The sequence below is a fragment of the Microtus oregoni genome, unplaced genomic scaffold (genome assembly GCF_018167655.1).
Source record: "Microtus oregoni isolate MIOR12 unplaced genomic scaffold, Mior012 000021F_ref0000039, whole genome shotgun sequence".
NCBI lineage: Eukaryota > Metazoa > Chordata > Mammalia > Rodentia > Cricetidae > Microtus > Microtus oregoni.
The window spans coordinates 9583248-9589247 of NW_024543080.1; positions in this window are offsets into that span (position 1 = coordinate 9583248).

The window sequence follows — 6000 nt, forward strand, 5'->3', positions numbered from 1 at the left end:
TGGGTGTTTACGCCTCAAATTCTGTCATCCTCAAACTCTGATGACACTGTATTCCACTCTGTCATTTCTCAGCCATCAAGAACAATGTTAGTTTTAAGATGTTTGTTATTTGTTTCAAAAATATCGAAGACTGAGATGTTTTATAGAAATATCACTTCAGTAGGGGAATATGTGTCAAGAACACCTCCAGGTTCTGGGAATACTTCTCCACCGAAAAGCATTTTTGCAGTGAATTAGCCATCGTCTTCAAATGCTAATCCAGCCCAAGGAGGGGCTTGAGAAGCTGGGCATTATACTCTGTTTCTCATGCTTATCCAGGTCATGTTTTGGGCATTTTGAACAAAATGTTAACTAAATAAACCCATCACTTCTACTGTTATGAAGTGCATGGTCCAATATTTATTCAAAGGCAATTGGCATTTGGTCATTGGATATTCTTGCCAATGGCAATCTAGGTTGGAGGAGCTTTGCATGATCCTTGATAGGTTTTGAATTGAACTAAGTAAACTCAAATGTGTACCTATATTGATGTTAGAGTGGTCTTCAAAGAAAAGCAAAAAGGAATATAAGACTTTCACACCCTTAAATCTCCAAGGAATAAGTCCCCACTTATTCTGAAATTATTATGTCTGAAACAAATTCACCACCCTCAGTCATGTGATATCTTTGTATTCTGAAGGCAGAACAACCATATACTATGAGAAGATAGCCAGGGGCTTCTTAGTCTATACTTAGAATTCTTTCATCTGAAGGTGGGCGGTGGCGGCGTATGTCTTTAATCTCAGTGCTCAGGAGGCAGAGACAGGCAGATCTTTGTGAGTTCGGGGCCAGCCTGGTCTATAAGAGCTAGTTCCATGTCAGGCTCCAAATCTACAGAGAAATCCTGTCTCAAAAAATTTTTTAAAAAAAGCATTCTTTCATCCTGATCTCATAGTGACTGTCCATCCATATATTCTCTCAGCCGGCTTGGGTTGGAGGCTGCTATAAGGATCATATTTCAAGCAATGTAAAAAACAATTTGAAGTAAGTGAAAAGATGATTTTTACTCATAGGTACTTTTGTTGGTAACCTCTTGCTAGTTTTTTCTTACATCTGATATCCACTATAATTATTCTATTTTTAGTGCTAGTCATATTAATATATTTTTATTTTTTGTTTTTAATTTGACTTCTCAAAATACCGCTGCACTTTTGAATTCTCAGCAATGATCTCAAAAAAGTGTGTTCTCTAAGTACAATGTTTCAAACAACAGTTGTACTATAAAGGACTCTTTCAGATTTCTATTACACAACTTTTATGACAGCAGAATGATTGACATTTTACTATAAAAGGTATATGCTTCAGAGACCTTCACTGTAAGTGAATATCATAAAAAATAAGGACAAGATTCTCACGGAAATTAAATCTCTAAGACTGAAGTTCAATATCAAGTTCTCTGTTCTGCAGTTGTTTCATTTCAATCAGCAATAACCACATATGTAGTTCTTATTAAAAGAAGACCCAAGGGCTCTAATGGAAAGACAGACTATCTCACTTTAGAGAATATATAGAGAAATGGTTCTCGACCTGTGAGTAGTGACCCTTTTGGGCGATGAACAACCCTTGCACAGAGGTTGCATATGAGATATCTTACATTACGATTCATAACAAGAGTAGAATTACAGTTATGAAGTAGTAATGGAAATAATGGGGGCATTGCTTTTCAAGTGTTCATCGTGAGATTAGTAGGAAGTGACAAGGAACAGGACAAATTGTCGTCTTTCTGTAAAGTTCACAAAGTTTTGTTATAGGAAGATAAACATGTTAAACTAAGATCCTTAGGAACTTGAATCTCTAGTACATATATATTTAATGATATTTTTAAATTGTATTCAGACCAACATTTTATTTATGAATTAGTATTTTATGGTCCCTAGAGTTTCTCCAGCAGAATATGGGTAGCTAAGAATTTACCAAGTTGGCTGTGCTGGCAATGTAATTGAGAAGAAAATAGGCAACTTTTAAATACTGATTAAGATTTTCATTTCCTGAGAGAATGAACCTTTTACAACCGTCCACACTGATATATGTCAGAGATGCAAAGGGACTGTTTTGAAAAGTAGGAATTGGTGGTTCTTGCCAATATATTCCATTTACCAGTCATTGAACAGCTAAGCATTGGTGTACAGTTGCACTGATGTCATTTTCCAGCAGCTTAAATAGGACACAAAAAACTAGGTGGCATGTTCTCCTAGGTGTAGCATGCTCAGATTTATAAAGGGCAGAAATAAAACACTGTGGGACAAGGTCAAAGTGGTGAATTTTTTTTTTTGACAGACTGAGTTTTTTTTTAATGAAGCTCATTAAAATGAAGCTCGATTCTTGAAAGATAAAAGATAAATTAAATCTTAATGCTGAAATGGAGGCTGCACACTTCCTAAGGAGAAATCACCATGGGGAAGGCACAGCTGTGTGATGAAGCTTGATTATAGGAATTGGCTGTTCCTGGATTTTCTGAGCTGGAGCTATATGGAAGCCAAGTGGTGGCAGAAGGTTTTGGGAAGAAGCTTGGGGTTACTATTAGTTACCATGTGGAAGGACCTGAGGGCCTGCGGGGGAAATGGATTTTGCTTTGTAGTCAATAAAGAACTCTCAGTGGTCATTGAGCGGATCAGAAATGAAGTTCAATTTGTGCTTTGGAGGCAATACTGGAGCCCAAGTGACAGCTAGCTGACGTGTTAATTCTATCAGTTATCTTCTGAAAAGTCATTTCTTCTTGAAATGAAGTAAAAAATATAGATTTAACTAGTCTCTGACCCTGACTCAGACTTTATTTTAGTATAAGTGCTACTGAAGCCAACACAAAGGAGTCCTGGGATCGGACTTTGCATTTCTGCCATATGCTAGGTTCATGAGCATGAAAAGTCCATAGGACTTCTATAATCTTCAGTTTTGCCAAATAAAAAAGAGCTTTGGGAAAATGCAACTCTGTGGTAATTCGAAAGCTCTTTTAACTTGTGAGAATGACATTAACACTATTTAGGTATTAACTATTACTGGCTTCTTGAGTTTAGAGACAGTGTATTCTTTTAGTTAGTATTCCAGCATGAAAGGAAGGGACTCACAAGTCTTCACACCAAAATAAGACAAAAATTAATAAAAATGTTAGCTTATTAATGTAATAAACTAAGACACTATGGGCAGGTGATGGCTTCTAGGAGGAGGAGAGTCACTGTTCTTTAAGGGTGTGGCTCCAGGGCATGGCTATATACCCATGAGTTTATGAATAACACAAACTGAACTTGGTGGGTTATTAAAAAACTGAAGAGAATATAAAGTTGGGAAATGGATATGGGAGAAGTGAGGAGGAGTGGGGGAAAGATGAACATGATCAAAATATATTGTATGCATATATAAAGTTTGCAAAAATTAATAAAATGCTATACTTTGTTAATGTAACAAATTAAGTGAAAAATTAAAAAAGAAGTCATGTAAAAGTGTTAAAGACATAGGATCCTTCCCTTCATACTTGGTTAAAAGAATTCTAAAGAGACAACATCATATGCTATTTCAATTGCATTTATTTTTCTCTTTTAACAGGAACATTGATCCATCAAAGAAGTGGCTCACATTCAATTTCAAAGTAGCCTGAAATAAATAGTAGATATATAGTTATTAATCCAAATGTGTTATTCTCAGGGGAGCTTTTAAAACATATTTACATATATACATATATTGCATATCTGTTGTAATAAAAATGTACATAGTTAAGAGTTGGAAAGTATTCGGTCCATGAATGCTGAGTAGGAAGATGTCAGCACCTTTCCGTATGTGTGTGTACACATGTGTTAAATACATAAATTGTTATATATGTGTACATGTATTATAATGAGAAACTAAAATAATCTTATGGGTCTGTATTTAGTCCTCAATATAGCGCATACTTTTCCAATCCATCCAAGACTTACAGACTCACCATTTTAATTCTGGTATCTTGAGATGACAGTATATCTGTTTGAAGTGCGAGGCTGTAGGGTTTTTTTTTTAACTGTTATATTTGCAACATTGTTTTGGGTTTTTAGCATTAAAAAGTTTGTTATTTTTCTAAGAACTAGGATGAACCTTCCTTTAGGGTGTAGATTCATAAGTTCATCCAGTCTAAGCTTTATATTAAAATTTTGCTTTACCTAGGCCTTTGATTCAGTCCAAAGTGAAAAATCATTTGTATTAATAGAAAATGTTCAAACAAAAATATGATAATAGGCTTGCTTTCATTGTATCACCTTGAATGACTTTATAAACTGCTGTATTTTTGAATCTTAAGGGGACATAGGATGTATCGCCATTGTTGTTACCACTGATTTCTACCAGGGAAAAATACTGAAACATATAGGATCCCAGTGTCTAGGGACAGCGTAACATCTGTTTTCGCTGAGCGAGGCAGTCCCATGCACAGGTAGGCACCCGAACAACCAAGGTGATTGTGTTATCATACTCACCTCTCGCTTCATCTTCACTCACACCGTGACTTCTCTCTCATTTACTTCGCATCAGGAGGTAGAGTTGCAAAGCGAGAGAAGGGGATGGGATAAGGGAGATATAACCATGGATAGAATGGATATCCATATTGTGGGTATGCACCAGGTGGATACCGGTTTGGGAGAAAATCTATTCTTGGGAAGTCTTCATCACTGTCGCTGGCCTGTTGAGAAAAAAAAAAAGGCCTTGCTTGATGCAGCTCTTTTCCAAGGGGGCCTTTCTATATGAAGGAGAAAACTTAAAAGGTCTAAATTACTTACACTTTTTATTTGTAGAATTATGATTGACTTGATTATCTCGGCTTAGAAAATTAGAGATAACTTATTTCCAAATCTTAGAATTCAAAGTAAAGTTTTCTATAGTTATAAGGCAATGAGGGGAGGTAAAGGTACACACACACACACACACACACAGACACACACACACACATATACAGACACACACACGCACACACACACCTCTTTGATTCAAATCATCATTCAGCAAATTACATGTTGGAAATCATCTCTCTTTGTCTCTTCCCTTCATCCTATCAGTTTCTGTGCTGAGCAGATGAAGTCCTATATTATTGACCTAAGCCAAGGATCCCACTAGCTCAGATCCATGGGAATGGCAAATCAGGGTTACGCTCAGAAGATTTACTACACCTTCCCATAGACCACCTATGAAATGTATATGGTTAGCTGAAACCAGTGTGTGCAGCAAGTATCAAATGGAGCTTCCTCCTCCTGAATGGCTATAACCTAAGACTGCTCCCATCCAGAGACCTCCTGCTGACAATAGCTAACCCATGTCCTCCTTGTTCTTGATGTATTTAAACCAAGTGTGCTGAGCTTCTAGGTTGATGCTGGTGTGTATCCATTGGTGCACATGGCCTACTCCATCCCAGCTTCTCTGTCTGTATATCTGTCATTTCTTCATTCCCATATCAATTCTTAAGTCATGCAAATTTTTTATTTTTAGCTTTCTGTTGAGTCATGTTTTTTAGTTAACAAGATTTCCACAACCCACTCTCTCTCTCTATATATATACATATATATGTATATATATAAAACACACATGCACACACATATATGTTATATAAATATACATACACACATATATTGTTCTGTAAATTTTTTTTTAATTTTCTTGAATGTTTTCGCTTGTCTGTTCATACCAAAATAATGTTTCACTGATTTTTTTTTCCTAATTTGGTCATCATGGCTGACCTACTACTACCTGGAATGGAACACCAAATGTTCCTAAAAGGATTATCTGTTAAAGACTTGGTCTTTATCTTGATGCTATTGGAAGGTGGTGCCTTTATGAGGTGGAGCCTTGTGGGAAGTTTTAGATAACTAGGCTGTGTGCCTCTTTATCACAGAGTGTTTCCCAACTGGATTTGCACGTCATCCTTCATGAGTTGAAAAGTTATTTCTCTCTATAGGCAGATATTAATCAATTATTTTATACTGTATTCAGGTATCCCTTCAAAAATCA